The following is a 17,459-nucleotide window of genomic DNA, read 5'->3' as shown; positions in this document are numbered from 1 at the left end:
GGGGTCTTCTAGATATATAATCATGTCATCTGCAAATGGAGACAATTTGACTTCCTCCTTTCCTATTTGAATACCCTTTATTTCTTTTTCTTGCCTGATTTCTCTGGCTAGAACTTCCAGTACTATATTGAATAGGAGTGGTGAGAGAGGGCATCCTTGTCTAGTGCCAGATTTCAAAGGGAATGCTTCCAGTTTTTGTCCATTCAGTATGATATTGGCTGTTGGTTTGTTGTAAATAGCTTTCATTATTCTGAGATACATTGCGTCAATACCTAGTTTATTGCGGGTTTTTAGCATAAAGCGCTGTTGAATTTTGTCAAAGGACTTCCCTGCATCAATTGAGATAATCATGTGGTTTTTGTCTTTGGTTCTGTTTATGTGGTGAATTACTTTTATAGACTTGCGTATGTTGAACCAGCCTTGCATCCCCGGGACGAAGCCTACTTGATCATGGTGGATAAGCTTTTTGATGTGCTGTTGCAATCGGCTTGCCAGTGTTTTATTAAAGATTTTTGCATCTATGTTCATCATGGATATTGGTCTGAAGTTTTCTTTTCTTGTTGAGTCTCTGCTGGGCTTTGGTATCAGGATGATGTTGTTCTCATAAAATGATTTGGGAAAGATTCCCTCGTTTTGGATTATTTGGAATAGTTTGAGAAGGAATGGTACCAGCTCCTCTTTGCATGTCTGGTAGAATTTGGCTGTGAACCCATCTGGACCTGGGCTTTTTTTGGGTGGTAGGCTCTTAATTGCTGCCTCAACTTCAGACTTGTTATTGGTCTATTCAGGATTTTGAATTCTTCCTGGTTTAGGCTTGGGAGGATGCAAGTGTCCAAGAATTTATCCATTTCTTCCAGGTTTACTAGTTTATGTACATAGAGTTGTTTGTAATAATCTCTGATGATGGTTTGTATTTCTGTGGAATCTGTGGTGGTATCCCCTTTATCATTTTTTATTGCATCTATTTGATTATTCTCTCTTTTCTTTTTTATTAATCTGGCTAGTGGTCTGTCTATTTTGTTGATCTTTTTGAAAAACCAGCCCCTGGATTTATTGATTTTTTGAAGGGTTTTTTGTGTTTCTATCTCCTTCAGTTCTGCCCTGATCTTAGTTATTTCTTATCTTCTGCTAGGTTTTGAGTTTTTTTGATCTTGCTCCTCTAGCTCTTTCAATTTTGATGATAGGGTGTTGATTTTAGATCTTTCCTTGCTTCTCATGTGGGCATTTATTGCTATGTATTTTCCTCTAGAGATTGCTTTAAATGTTTCCCAGAGATTCTGGTATGTTGTGTCTTCGTTCTCGTTGGTTTCGAAGAACATCTTGATTTCTGCCTTCATTTCATTGTTTATCCAGTCAACATTCAAGAGCCAGTTGTACAGGTTCCATGAAGCTTTGCGGTTCTGAGTTAATTTCTGAATTCTGAGTTCTAACTTGATTGCCCTGTGGTCTGAGAGACTGTTTGTTATGATTTCCATTCTTTTGCATTTGCTGAAGAGTGATTTACGCCCTACTATGTGGTCAGTTTTAGAGTAGGCACGATGTGGTGCTGAGAAGAATGTATATTCTGTGGATTTGGGGTGGAGATTTCTGTAAATGTCTATTAGGTTTGCTTGGTCCAGGTCTGCGTTCAAGTCCTGGATATCCTTGTTAATTTTCTGTCTCATTGATCTGTCTAATATTGACAATGGGGTGTTAAAGTCTCCCACTATAATTGTGTGGGAGTCTAAGTCTCTTTGTAAGTCATTAAGAACTTGCCTTATGTATCTGGGTGCTCCTCTATTGGGTGCGTATATATTTAGGATCGTTAGCTCTTCTTGTTGCATTGATCCTTTTAGCATTATGTAGTGTCCTTCTTTGTCTCTTTTGATCTTTGTTGGTTTAAAGTCTATTTTATGAGAGATGAGAATTGCAACCCCTGATTTTTTTTGCTCTCCATTTGCTTGGTAAATCTTCCTCCATCCCTTTATTTTGAGCCTTTGTGTATCCTTGCATGTGAGATGGGTTTCCTGGATACAGCACACCGATGGGTTTTGACTTTTTATCCAGTTTGCCTGTTTGCTTCTTTTGATTGGGGCATTTAGCCCATTCACATTTAAGGTTGATATTGTTATGTGTGAATTTGATCCTGCCATTTTGACGCTAGCTGGCTGTTTTGCCTGTTAGTTGATGCAGTTTCTTCATTGTGTTGATGCTCTTTACCATTTGGTATGTTTTTGGAGTGGCTGGTACTGGTCGTTCCTTTCTATGTTTAGTGCCTCTTTCAGAGCTCTTGTAGAGCTGGTCTGGTGGTGATGAAATCTCTGAGTACTTGCTTGTTCGCAAAGGATTTTATTTTTCCTTCACTTATGAAGCTTAGTTTGGCTGGATAGGAGATTCTGGGTTGAAAGTTCTTTTCTTTAAAGATGTTGGATATTGGCCCCCACTCTCTTCTGGCTTGTAGGGTTTCTGCTGGGAGATCTGCTGTGTGTCTGATGGGCTTCCCTTTGTGGGTAACCCGACCTTTCTCTCTGGCTGCCCTTAGCATTTTCTCCTTCAACCCCAGTGAATCTGACGATTATGTGCCTTGGGGTTGCTCTTCTTGAGGAATATCTGTGGTGTTCTCTGTATTTCCTGGACTTGAATATTGTCCTGCCTTGCTAGGTTGGGGAAGTTCTCCTGGATAATATCCTGAAGAGTATTTTCCAGCTTGGATTCATTCTCTCAGTCACATTCAGGTACACCCATCAAATGTAGATTAGATCTTTTCACATAGTCCCACATTTCTTGGAGACTTTGTTCATTCCTTTTTACCCTTTTTTCCCTAATCTTGCCTTCTTGTTTTATTTCATTGAGTTGATCTTCGACCTCTGATATCCTTTCTTCTGCTTGGTCAATTCGGCTATTGAAACTTGTGTATGCTTCGTGAAGTTCTCATGTTGCGTTTTTCAGCTCCATCGATTCACTTATATTCCTCTCTATGTTGTTTATTCTCGTTAGCATTTCTTCAAATGTTTTTTCAAGGTTCTTAGTTTCTTTGCATTGGGTTAGAACATGTTCTTTTAGCTCACAGAAGTTTCTTATTACCCACCTTCCGAAGCCTTATTCTGTCAATTCATCACAGTCATTCTCCATCCAGCCTTGTTCCCTTGCTGGTGAGGAGTTGTGATCCCTTGTAGGAGGAGAGCTGTTCTGGTTTTGGATGTTTTCATCCTTTTTGCGCTGGTTTCTTCACATCTTTGTGGATTTATCCACCTGTCATCTTTGTAGTTGTTGACTTTCAGATTGGGTCGCTGAGTGGACATCCAATTTGTGGATGATGAAGTTATTTCTTTCTGTTTCTTAGGTTTCCTTCTAACAGTCTGGCCCCTCTGCTGTAGGACTGCTGAAGTCCACTCCAGGCCCTGCTTGCCTGGGGATCATCTGCAGTGGCTGCAGAACAGCAAGGGTTGCTGCTGGTTTCTTCTTCTACTATCTTTGTCCCAGAAGGATACCCGCCAGATGTCAGTCTGATCTCTCCTTTATGTGGTGACTCTTTGGATATACGGGGGTCAGAGAGCTGCTTGAGGAGACAGTCTGTCCTTTATAGGAGCTCAAGTGCTGAGCTGTGAGCTCTGTTGTTCATTCAGAGCTGCTGGACAGGTATGTTTAAGTCTGCTGCAGCAGAACTCATAAACCTCTTTTTTTTCCCCAGGTGCTTTGTTCCAGGGAGTTAGGGCTTTATTTATGAGTTTCTGTTGTGCTGCTGCCTTTTTTCAGGGCTGCCCTGCCCAGTGAGGAGCCTAGTCACTGTCTGCCTGCAGAGGCTTTGCTGAGCTGCTGTGGGCTCCACCCAGCTGCCATGGGAACTCCCCTGCAGTCCTGTTTATACCGGTGTAGTTAGAACTGCCTCGGCAATGGCGGCCCACCTCCATAATGGCAGACTCTCTCTGTAATGGTGGGCTGCCTCGGCAATGGCAAACTACCTTCGTAGTGGTGGACTGCCTCAGTAATGGCGGATGCCCCTCCCCCACAGAACTGGACTGTCCCGGGTTCAGCTGTGCTTGCTGTGAAACTCTGAATCCAGAGCATTTCCAATTGCTGTTTTTTTGTGGGGATGGGACCAGCCAAGCCTGATCACCTGGCTCCCTGCCTCAGAGCCTTTTTTTTTTTTTACTTGAAAGGTCAACTCTCTCCCAGGTGTTCCAGTCACCTGTTGAAAAGACACCGGGATCTGTGTGATTTCCTGTGTGGTGACCCACTGCATTGGCTGAAACAGCAGCACTGAGATTCATGGTGCTTTTTTGCCCGGGAATCTCCTGGCCTGGCTCCCTGTTTCAGTCCCCTTTTTAATCAGATGGATGGGCGACTCTGTCTCCCAGGAGCTCCAATTGCCAGCTAAAACGGTGCCCAGCCCGTGTATTTTGTATGGAAAACTGCCGCGCCGGGGCATGGCAAAACAACCGCACTAGCAAAAACAGCCACGCCAGCCAAAACAGCCCTGCCGGCCAAAACAGCTGCACTGGTGACCCATGGGGCTCCTCTGCCTGGGAGTCTCCTGGTCCGTGGGCAATAAAAATCCATCTGGAAATGTGGTGTCCACTCACCCTCCACACTTTCGCTGGGAGCTGCAATCCTGAGCTAATCCTAATCGGCCATCTTGGATCTTCTCTCTATTGAGTTTTTGTATCAGTGTTTGGTAATGCTTCCTATATCCTAGAGATGGGCCCTTTAATTTGTGCAGGAATGATTATTGTCAGTTCCACGGCTTGCCTTTTCATTCTTTTCATGGTGTCTTTTGATGAACAGGAGTTCCTAAATATAATGCACTCAAACTTAGCAACCGTTTCCTTTATGTTTAGTACTTTTTGTGTTTTAAGTTCCCCTACCATGACAGGATAAAGATATTTCCTATATTATTTTCTGTAGGCAATCTTGTTTTGCCTTTCATCTTTAGATCTGCCATCTAGATTGATTTTTGTGTATGTTGTGTGGTAGGGTGACATTTCTTTTTCTTCTTCATGTAGATATCCATGGAGCATTGAAGAGAAATGAGCATCCTTTCCCCACTGACTTGCAGTACGGCCTTTTCCGTAGATCTGTGCCTATCCATTGGTGTATGAGTCCGTTCTCACATTGCTATAAAGAACTACTTGAGTCTGGGCAGTTTATAAAGAAATGAAGTTTGACTCACAGTTCCACAGGCTGTACAGGAAGCATGGTTGGGGAGGCCTCAGAAAACTTAAAAACTCATGGCAGAGGGTGAAGAGGAAGCCAACACATCTTACCATAGTAGAGCAGGAGAGAGAGCAAAAGGGGGTATGCCACACACTTTTCAACAACCAGATCTTGTGAGAACTCACTCACTATCACAAGAACAGCAAGGGGGAAATCTGCCCCCATGATCTGATCACTTCCCACCAGGTCCCTCCCCCAACAGTGAGAATTACAGTTAGACATGAGATTGGGGTGGGAACACAGAACCAAACCATATCAATTGGTCAGTCTATGTTTGTTATACAGTATAACAGTATAACATCTTATTTTAGCTTTCTAATGAATCTTGCTTCCTGACAGAGGAGATCTTCTTCAAGATGATGTTAGCTACTCTTGACCTTTTGCATTTCCTTGTGAATTTTAAAATCACCTTATCTGGGTGGGCGCTGTGGCTCACATCTGTAATCCCAGCCCTTTGGGAGGCCAAGGTGGGTGGACACCTCAGGTCAGGAGTTTGAGACCAGCCTGGCCAATATGGTGAAACCCCCTCTCTACTAAAAATACAAAAATTACCCAGGCGGGGTGGCAGGTGCCTATAATTCCAGCTACTAGAGAGGCTGAGGCAGGAGAACCGCTTGAACACAGGAGGCGAAGGTTGCAGTGAGCTGAGATCGAGCCATTATACTACACCTGGGCGATAAGAGTGAGACTTTTGTCTTAAAAAAAAAACAAAACACCTTGTTTGTTTCCACAAAAAGCGAACTTTGATTTGGCTTGCATAGAATCTGTAGATTGGTTTTGGAAGAATTTACATCTTTACAACATTTAGTCTTCCAGTTTCTGAGCAGATATAATTATTTAGTTAGATCTTTTTTCAGTAATGTTTTATAGTTTTAAACATAGGCATTTTGAACATCTTTTGTTAGAGTTTTTTTTTTTTTGGTGCTGTTTTAAAATTTCATTTCCAAACTACTGCCAGACCCTAGAGATGCAACTGATTTTTATACTGACCTTGTATTTCAAAACCCTGCTGTACTGGCCTTGTCTGCATTTATTGAGATATGATTTTTCACTTTCATTATGAAAGTGTAGTAAGTTATAATGATTGATTTTCAAAAGCTGTCACTTTTGCAGTCTAGAAATACACTTCATTTAGCCATGATATATTATCCTTTTTATATTATATATAATTGGATTTGGCTTGCTAATTTTTAAAAGGATTTCAAAAATTGATATTAATGACACTGGACTTACATTTTCCCTTTTTGTGATTTTGCTGTCATGTTTGGTATCAAGGCTATGTTTTAAAAAGTAGGTTTGGTGTAGTGGCTCATGCCTGTAATTTCAGCACTTTGGGAGGCTGAGGTGGGTGGATCACCTGAGGTCAGGAGTTCGAGAACAGGCTGGCCAACATAGCAAAACCCCATCTCTACTAAAAATACAAAAATTTGCTGGGCATGGTGGTGCCCGCTGGTAATCCCAGCTACTCAGGAGGCTGAGGCATAAGAATTGCTTGAACTCAGGAGGCAGAGGTTACAGTGAGCGGAGACCACGCCACTGCATTCCAGCCTGGGAGACAGAGTGAGACTCCATCTCAAAAAGTAAATAAATAAAAATAAAAATAAGTTTGTGATTATTCCTGGTTTTCTATTCTCTGGAAAAGTTGTATAAGATTAGTGTAAGGATTTTCCTAAAAGTAAAATCTTACCACTTAAGCTGTCTGGAAGTGTTCTTTGCAGGGAAGGATTTAGTAAAAATGCAATCTCCTTGATAGATATGGACTATTTAGATTTTCTATTCTTGTGTCAGTTTTGGTTAAGTGATATTTTTGTTACGAATTTGTTCATTGTCAGTTTTCCAAAGTTGTCCTAATACCCCCTTATCATCTTTTTCCTTTTTTTTTTCTGTGAGACAGAGTCTCTTTCTTGCCCAGGCTGGAGTACAGTGGCAGGATCTTGGCTCACTTTAACCTCTTCCTCCACGGTTCAAGTGATTCTTGTGCCTCAGCCTCCTGAGTAGCTGGGATTATAGGCATGTACCACCATATCCAGCTAATTTTTGCATTTTTAGTAGAGCTGGGTTTCACCATGTTGGCCAGGATGGTTTCAATCTCTTGAGGTCATGATCCATCTGCCTCGGCCTCCCAAGGTGCTGGGATTACAGGTGTGAGCCACTGTGCCCAGCTGCTTATTATCTTTTGAATGTGTGTGGGATCTGTAGTGATGGCTTCTATTTCATTCCTCACACTGCTTTGAATTTCACTCTAAGTCAGCAGCTTATTGATGGATTCCTTTCTTTCTTTTTTGTTGTTTTTTTTTGAGACAGAGTCTCATTTTGTCACCAGGCTGGAGTGCAGAGGCATGATCCCAGCTCACTGCAAACTCCGCCTCCCAGGTTAAAGAGATTCTCCTACCTCAGCCTCCTGAGTAGCTGGGATCACAGGTGTGTGCCACCACTCCCAGCTAATTTTGTATTTGTAGTAGATTTGGGTTTTCACCATGTTAGCCAGGCTGGTCTTGAACTCCCAACCTCAGGTGATCCATGTGCCTCAGCCTTGCAAAGGGCTGGGTATATAGGGATGAGCCACTGCATCCAGCCATTGATTGATTTATTTAACAAAGAACCAATTTTCAGCATTGTTGAATTCTCTATTTGTTTTCTGTTTTATTAGTTTTGTTCTTATCATTACTATTTTTTTCCGTCTACTTTTTTGGGAGGTTAATTTGTCTTCTTTGAAAAAAGTTTTTTTATAATAATGCTTAGATCATCCACTTTTAGTATTTCTCCTTTTCGGTTGTGCAATTTAAGGTATATATGTCTCTCTAGGCATAGTTTTGGATGCATACCACAGGTTTAGAGATTTATATTACATATTATTATTTGGTTCAGAAATATTTGGTTCTAAGTTACTTGTTGATACTGTCTTTGATGTAAGTATTATTTAGAAGTTTATTTATGAATTTCCAAACACATGGAGATTTTATAGGATTTTTAAATTGATTAAAATTTCATTTCTACAGTGGTCAAATTATATATTCTGTGACTTCATTTTTTTTGCATTTGTTGCAAATTAATGGCCCAAAACATGATATATATTTGTAAATTGTCTGTGTCCTTAAAACAAACATGTGTTCTATAGTTGTTGGGTTCAGTGTTCTATACATATATATACACATATATATATATACACACACATATATACATATATATATCAGGTCAAATTTGTGAATCATGTTGTTTACAATTTTGACTTTTAAAAACTTTAAAAAAAATTTTTTTTAATTTTTTTGAGATGGAGTCTCGCTCTGTAGCCCAGGCTGCAGTGCAGTGACGCAATCTTGGCTCATTGTAACCTCTGCCTCCCGGGTCCTGGTTCAAGCAATTCTCCTACTTCAGCCTCCCAGGTAGCTGGGATAACAGGCATAAGCCACCATGCCTAGCTCATTTTTGGAAGTTTTAGTAGACATGGGGTTTCACCATGTTGGCCAATCTGGTCTTGAACTCCTGACTTTGTGATCCACCCGCCTCAGCCTCCCAAAGTGCTGGGATTACAGACGTGAGCCACCGCAACCAGCCCTAAAACTTTTTATTTTTAAATATAATACACCTTCAGAAAATCACATAAAACAACAGACTGCTTAATGAATTTTTATAAGGTGAATATTTTGCAACCACCACCCATATGAGAAGACAGAAGCTTGCAAGCAAGTGCCCTCTGCTAATCATAGCCAGCCTCTTACCCCACTCAAATATCTACTCTTCTGACTTTTATGGTAATTACCTTCTTGTCTTCATGATTTTGTCATCCAAGTGTAAATACCTAAACACTAGAGTTTAACTTTTCAGAACTGTCTTTATATGTCTCTTAATTTGTAGTTTTCCTCTTCCTCTGTCTCTCTCATAATTTGTTTTTAAAAACCAGGTCATTGAGTTTCTCTTATTCTGGATTTTTTTTTCTTCTTCTTTTTTGGTTTTTCTTTTGAGACAGGCTGTGTCGCCCAGGCTGGATCTTGGCTCACTGCTGCTTCAACCTCTTGGGCTCAGGTGATCCTCCTCAGCCTCCTAAGTAGCTGGGACTACAGGCGTACCACCATGCCCAGCTAATTTTTATATTTTGGAGACGGAGTTTAACCATGTTACCCAGGCTGGTCTTGAAGTCCCGGACTGAAGCAGTCTGCTCGCCTCAGCCTCCAAGGGTGCTGGGATTACAGGTCTGAGCCACCGCACCCAGCCATATTCTGGATTTTACTGATTACATTTCCATGGCATAATTTAATGTACTCCTTTATCCTCTGTATTTCTTGTAGTTTGGTAGTTGACGCTAGAGGACTAATCAGAATCAGGTTGGTTTTATTGTTGTTTTTTGACAAGAGTCTTCATCAATACTGGCTTGTTTTTTTGTTTTTTTATATCAGAAGGCATAAAATGTCTGGAATTCCCTCTTTTTGAGATTTAGAAGTGTTTAATGTTTAGGTACATTAATTAATTCAAGGTTGCAAAATAGTGATATTATAGTTCTATCATTCCTTCTTCATTCATTTGCTGGAATACTTCTACAAAAAGAAAATTTATCTCATCCACTATTTAATTCCCAAGTGTAGAATTCAATAGAAAAAGCCAGATAAATGCTAATGATTTCTTTTTCCCAACCAGTTTTCCAAATAAAGAGTTACAACTGATTTCTCAGCATCCTCCAAGGGTAAACAATTTGTATTTTATTTTTTGTGTTAGAATGAACCAATGGATTTAAACATATTTGATGTGTTTCATCCACTGCAATAATTACCCTGGATGTTCAAATTGTCCCGTATTTGGGCAGTTGAAGTACTAGTTGGCTCCTGTGTTTCTGAAAGCTTCTTTTTCATCTGGTATAACGAGAAACTCCAGGCTTGTCTTGTACAGTTCTTGTCCCAGACATTTTTCCCGGAAGCAGTGTTTTCTCTTCTTTTCTGAGACAGAGTCTTGCTCTGTTGCCCAGGTGGCAGGTCAGTGACACAATCTCAGCTCACTGCAACCTCCACTCACTGCAACCTTCACCTCCCGGGTTCAAGCAATTCTCCTGCTTCAGCCTCCTGAGTAGCTGGGATTACAGGCGCACACCACCATGCCTGGCTAATTTTTGTATTTTTAGTAGAGATGGGGTTTCATCATGTTGGTCAGGCTGGTCTCAAATTCCTGACCTCGTGATCTGCCTGCCTCAGCCTCCCAAAGTTTTGGGATTACAGGTGTTAGCCACCATGCCTGGCTGAAGCAGTGGTTTCTTTTAGTGGAAAACGATACACTACTATCCAAATTTGGTTACTGAAAACAGTTGGAAAGGTTATTTTGTGAGTATTGTCAACCCATTCTACTTCACGCTTCTCTTGCTCTTCCTCTTCTAGGGAGCATACAGTTAATATCATATGTGTACTTTTTTATAGCCCTCATGCAGTCTCAGTTTTTTACACACACACACACACACATTGTCAAAATGTCATTCTTTAGCAGTTTCCTAAGAAAAGGCTATAGATTAATATCTCCTCAGTTTTTGAATGTTTTGCATGTAATTCTTCTGTAATATTCATATTAAAAGTTAATTTTGGGCTGGGCACAATGGCTCACATCTGTAATCCCAACACTTTGGGAGGCTGAGGCAGGCGGATTACTTGAGGTCAGTAGTTCAAGACCAGATTGGCTAACATGGTGAAACTCCATCTTTACTAAAAATACAAAACATTAGCTGAGCATTGTGTCAGGTGCCTGTAATCCCAGCTACTCAGGAGACTGAGGCAGGAGAATCGCTTGAACTGGGGAGGTGGCGGTTGCAGTGAGCAGAGGTTGCAGGAGCCAAGATTGTGCCACTGCACTCCGGCCTGGGTGACAGAGCAAGACTGCGTCTCAAACAAACAAATAAAAGTGAATTTGGCTAGATTAAAAAAAAAAATCTTGTCCTTTATCTTCTTTCCTTGAGTGTCTACAATATCTTACTCATTTTCTTCTGACATAAAACGTTGCTATCAAAATGTTTTTTAACAAGCACATTTTCTTTTCCTTCTAAGTTACTTGGTCTTTTTGCCTGGATATCCAAAAGATTTATCTCTTTTTTTTCTAAAGTCTAATATTTTACTAGAATTTCTAATATTTCTTGGTATTGGTTATTGGGGGTCAGTTTCTCCAGTTGTGATGTGCCCTTCAGATTCCTTTCGTATTGTTTGTTTTCCTCAAAGTTTTAGAAAAAAATATGTTATTATTTTTAATATGATTATGATTCACTTGAGTGCAAATGTTATTATTTACTCTTTTTGCCCCAATTAGTCTATGCTCCCTTTTCTTTCTTGCCTTTTAAAAAATTATTCAATATTCTCATCTCTTAATAGTTACATATTTTTAAAAATAAGATCTTTAGTGGTCAAACAGATATTGCAACATACTTAAGTTATCAAATTCTAAGAGGAATTAGTACGTTTACTTCTTCTTAGACAACATGAGTGCCTTAGAAAGACATTGATTCCTGTAACTCGATCAAGACAGTTGCAGGTGGGCAAAAAAGAAAAAGAAGAAGAAGAAAAAAAGAAAGCCATTAATTCCCTTCACTCCACTTACTACTATTGTCGCACAGCCTGCCCAGCAGCCTGTGAAGCTTGCAAAAGCCATGCTCAGGCTTAATCAACTGTCTGTACAATCAGTAAATGCATCCAGGTCCCAGGAACCTGCCTTATCTGCTTGAGTTTCTGCTCTCCAGAGAGCTTGGCTCAGTACTCTCATCTGAGCTCTTTGATGCCTTCAATAATTTTCATATTTAGTCCAGTTTTTCTAGTTGTTCTTTGTGGGACAATTGTTCTGGTTTACGTATTCTAACATTAGGGGAAGTAGCAGCTCCATATACCAACTATGCTTGATGAAGACCATTGAGCGGCATAGGGTATAGCTGCCAGCAAAGCAGTCGAAGTCCCATAGCTCCTGAGAATCCGCAGTGTCTGGGAGAGGTGACTCATGGCCCAGCATGTGATGTTGCATCTGGAGTCAGAGGTGTGTGCTAGCCAGGCCTGGGAGCTGCCCATATTGCTTAGCTGTCTCAGTAAACATCATCCAAAAGGGCACCTGAGGCAGCCTGTGCTGTGCTGAGATTTTGGATGTATGCCCAAGGCCCAGTGCCATGGAGGTCTACCTAGAAAATAGTTTCAGTTCCACCTTCACTGGGATAGATACAGTGAGCACTTGGTGTGGGTTCAATGCCCTGTAATCCAAAGACAGGAGTCTGGGCCAAAGGTCGGCGTTACCACATCCTCGCCGGGGGCTGAGGAAGGGTGAGAGATGGGCCACTCCTGGAGCCACTGCTAATCTTCTCATGAAGGTGAATGAAGCTGCCACTGCAGGTGGGGGCTCAGTAAGGATGGAGCTCCAGCCTAGGAACTCCACACCTCACACAACGCCATTTTATCAGCGTTATGGACTGAATTGTGTCTCCCCCAAATTCCTATACTGAGATCCGAAGTCCCAATACCTCAGCATGTGACTATATTTGGAAATCAGACCTTTATTTATTTAGTTAGTTTTTTTCCCCCCTAAGATGGAGTCTTGCTCTTTCAACCAGGCTGGGAGTGCAGTGGTGCGATCTCGGCTTACTGCAACCTCCACCTTCTGGGTTCAAGCAATTCTTCTGCATCAGCCTCCTGAGTAGCTGGGGTTATATGTGACTGCCACTGTGCCTGGCTAATTTTTGTATTTTTAGTGGAGATGGGGTTTCACCATGTTGGCCAGGCTGGTCTTGAATTCTTGTTGACCTTGTGATCTGCCTGCTTTGGCCTCCAAAAGTGCTGGGACTACAGGTGTGAGCTACCGCACCCAGCTATTTTATTTATTTATTGAGACAGAGTCTCACTCTGTCACCCAGGCTAGAGTGCAGTGGCGTAATCTCAGCTCACTGCAACCTCCGCTTCCCCGGTTCAGGTGATTCTCCTGCCCCAGCCTTCCCAGTAGTTGTGATTACAGGCACGCACCACCATGCCCAGCTAATTGTATTTTTGGTAGAGATGGGGTTTAGCCATGTTGGCCAGGCTGGTCCCAAACTCCTGATTTCAGGTGATCCGCTGATCTCTGCCTCCCAAAGTGCTGGGATTACAGGTGTGAGCCACTGCACTTGGCCTGGAAATCAGACCTTTAATGAGGCAATTTGTTTTTGTGTGTGTGGGGGTGGCGGGGACGAGTTTCACTCTTGTCACCCAGGCTGGAGTGCAGTGGCACAATCTTGGCTCACTGCAACCTCAGCCTCCCGGATACAGGTGCCTGCCATCACACCTGGCTAATTTTTAATTTTTATTTTGTATTTTTAGTAGAGACAGGGTTTCACCATGTTGGTCTTGAACTCCTGACCTCAGGTGATCCACCACCTCAGCTTCCCAAAGTACTGGGATCACAGACGTGAGCCACCGTAGCCGGCTAAAGATATAATTAAGGTTAAGTGAGGTCATAAAGGTCTGGCTCCCCTCCTATGGTGGCACGATGTCCTTATAAGAGGAGGAGGAGATGCTACATATGCACGGGCACAGAGCAAAGCCCATCTGAAGGCTCTGCAGAAGGCAGCCATCTGTGAGCTGAGGAGAGGAGCTGCAGGAGAAACCAACCCTGCAGCACCTCGATCTTGGACTTCCAGCCTCTAGAACTGTGAGAAAATGAATGTCTGTTGTTCACGCTGCCCAGTGTATGGTAATGTGTTCTGGCAGTCCTAGTACACAAATATACTTGGGTGGGGTCAGACACCCTCAGTTGACAGGAAGGTGATGGTGAAAGTTTCTGTCCTCCCTGGAAACACCCCACCCACGTGGTCCTGAGGCATCTGGCTTTCAGAAAATGACTCTCTCCAGTGCTTCATTTGCTCCATTTGTTTCTAAGTGTGTCTGGGTCTGCTTCCAGCCTTACTTTGTCTTTCTTTACCAATCACCTCCTTCCAAATGAGAAAATTCGAGCAGGTCCAGTCTCAGAGGACAGAAAACCCAGATTTGTGGAGTTTCTGTCCTGGGAGGTCTGAACACCTGACTTCCTGGCTCAAGTGCTGGAGGGACCCGGAGGACAGCTGATGGGACTGGCTCCTCCGTCGGGTCCCCACACTGCGGGTGGTAGAACTAGAGCCTTGCGGCATTACAGGTTTCTTTATTGGCTAGCATGAATTTGGCTGCTTCTGGCTGTAAACCTCTCGCACAGCTGTGCTTCTTGTTTTGCTCCTGTGGACACTGGTTTCTGGGACGTCTAAGCAACAACCTGAACAAAGCTGTGGCCCTTGCCCTCCTGACCGTGACAGCCCAGACCTAATCCCTGAGATCCTTGATCCACTGGCGAGGGGAAACCAGTGAGCGCCTGAAGTGTCACACGCTCCCCTGCCCCCAAGGCAGTGGAACAGGTGAGGAGCTACTCTGTCACTCCCAGGGCGATGACCTCACTTGGCTCCTGTTGCCTCCGGGGCTGTGTGCACCTGTGTGGGTGTGTGTGTTGCTGGTAGTGAACATGCCCTCTGGTGGCATATTCCCTAGATGTTAGCCTCGCCTCTTTTTTTAACCTCTTCCGCATCTGCTTAACCTCAGCTCCCAGTAAACACACAAGGGACAACAGACTTCCCTGGGGCCCCCTCTCTTTGCTAGTCCTAAGCCCTAAAAGACCTCACCTTAATTCTTCCAGCATGAGCCTTTGTGGTAGATAATTCTAGCTATCTGATTCATATATGAGAGTAATGGTTTTTACATCTGAGTCATGTACAAACCTATGTTACACAAAGGAAACCAGAAGTCGAATGATCCTCCAGGGATGACTTCAGTTATTTTGCTTATCATATCACTTAAATAAGTACAAACAAAAATTATTTAAACTCTGTGTACTTTAATGAGTCTTACGTAATTCTAAAACCAAAATCAGTGTACAAAGAAAACATCAAAAGTCCCTGAAAAACCACCCAAACTCGTTAGCACATTCATGTGACTTGCTATGTTGTTTTTCTGAACCCAAACACCATGAATACCGTGCTTCGTGATACCCTGACTGTGTGGTGTGATGATAGTGCTCTTCCAAATCTTGCCTCTATTGGAAAAATTGTAACATTTCACTCATACAGAACACCATCGTGACATTTACAAATGAAATCCTCTGCTCTGTTCTATTAAATTACTACTATTTGGCTCTGAAATCTCTAGAGTACCTGGCTGTGTGATGATCTTTCATCTGATGTCAGATGTGTTTACATTATTTTTTAAGGCTTTCATTCAGATGAAAACTAAAAGTTTCCTAGAGGGGTCATGGACCTCCTGAATGTATCTGGTGAGTCTCAGGGTGTTTGGAGACTCCAGATCAAAAACTCCTGGATTTGAGATCCTAGTATTTCACTTAAGAAGCTCTTTACCGGCCTCTCCCTAGCCCAGGGTTTGTCTCCAGCCACTCTCAATGCCCTGTGGGGCTGAGGTTCCCCCAAGCAGGCGCAGAGGGCCTGGCTTGTTTTTGTTTTGCTTCTTCTGGGCAGGGCAGGTGCACACTACATGTTCGATGAGAACCGAAACACAAAGTGCTGGGTGGCCGCTCAGCAGACGGTGCTCCCTGCTCCCCTGTGGCTCTCCAGCTCGGTTTGTGAAGCGTCCCCATTCCCTCAGGCCGGGGCTGGCTGAGGTGGGGGTCTTCTACCCCAACTGATCCTGGCTAGGGGACCAGCTGCTCACTGTGCCTCCACCAGAGGAAAAAATAGCAGTTCAGTCTTTGGAAAAAACTAGCGACTCACACGACCAGAATAGCAACTGAAGACACTCTAAAAAACAGAAACACCTGCTTCAGAATTATGGCAGGAAATTAGATTTCAGAAATGCCACAAGAAGCTAGTGTCGCAGCCGCCCCTCCCTCGTATTCCCCCAGCCTTCGCCCGCCAGCTGGGGCTGCCCACAGGGAAAGCCCCTTGGCCCAGTGCCCATGGTGGCCGCTGGGCAGGGCCTGGCATGTGGGGTCAGGGCCCAGTGTGGACTGCCTGAGGCTGTCTAGCAGCTGCCCCTGCCATGCTGGCTGCAGGCAAGACTCCACACTCCTGTGTCTGAACCTCTTGAGTGGTAACAGAAACTCAGGGTGGACTGGTCATGGAGGAAAGAGGGACATCCGGTCTCCTGAGAGCCCCCTGGACTGAGCCTTTCTTATGCAAACTGTGAAGCTGTAGGCAGAGCCTGTGGATTGATGAAACCTCTTGAGGGACTCCATGGGGCTTTCAAGGGAAGTGGAGGGTGCTGTGTTCAGTATGGAGCAGGGATCTCCAAAGTGGGGTACACACATCCCAGGAGGGCTCAAGGAAAGAAAAATCATAGTGTATCTACTTAGATTAATGTTTTGCTTCCAACATGAAAGAAAAAGCTCTGCAATGTTAGTAATTTTGACTGTTGAGGGACTCACGTGCCTTAGACGGCTGTGTGGGAGGAGTGTTTTGTGGGAAGGAAAAGCGGGGATTTCAGCAAATTGCAACTTACATAGTGCCCACCAAAAGGTATTTAGATATTCTATTATCTATTTTTAAGTCAACTAAGGCTCCCAAGAAAAGGATAAGTGGCTTTAAAACAATGTTGAAAAGAAATCTTGGACTGAAGATAATGCTAATATGGAAATGACATCAGGCAGCCCCCACATGGCAGAGCTGACCCTCCCTCCTCCTGCCCCCAGCCACGTTATGAAATGAAAACAACAGCACTTTCCTTAGACCTTGCAGAGTTGGCGGACATTGCAATCATTCAGAAGACTATTTGAATGGCTTTACATCCATAACCATTCTGGTTGAATGTTGCCTGACGTGCGTATTGTGCCAAGAAAGGGTAATAAGACATTTGAAATATTAATTTTACCTTTATCTCATCCTTTTTACTCTTCTTTTTTGGATGTTTTAAAATAATAGCATGATAATAGTATACAGAAGTAATTTAGAACATTAAATAATCAGAATGTCTGGGCACATGAACAGCTTCGTATCCCGTGGTCAGGGCAGGCAATACAAAAACTCAGTGACCCCTCATTCAGCCCAGCAGATCTCAGACCCACCTCCAGAGTTTCTGATCCACTGGGCCTGGAATGGAACAGATAATTTGCCTTTCTTCCTTTCTTTCTTTCTTCTTTCTTTCTTTCTCTCTTTCTCTCTTTCTCTCTTTCTCTCTTCTTTCTTTCTTTCTTTCTTTCTTTCTTTCTTTCTTTCTTTCTTTCTTTCTTTCTTTTCTTTCTTCTTTCTCTTTCTCTCTCTCTCTCTCTCTCTCTCTCCCTTCCTTCCTTCTTTCTTTCTTTCTTTCTTTCTTTCTTTCTTTCTTTCT

Source organism: Cebus imitator, unplaced genomic scaffold, assembly GCF_001604975.1.
Source record: "Cebus imitator isolate Cc_AM_T3 unplaced genomic scaffold, Cebus_imitator-1.0 Scaffold60, whole genome shotgun sequence".
NCBI lineage: Eukaryota > Metazoa > Chordata > Mammalia > Primates > Cebidae > Cebus > Cebus imitator.
The sequence above is the reverse complement of the archived record's forward strand: the minus strand, read 5'-3'. Positions refer to the sequence as shown.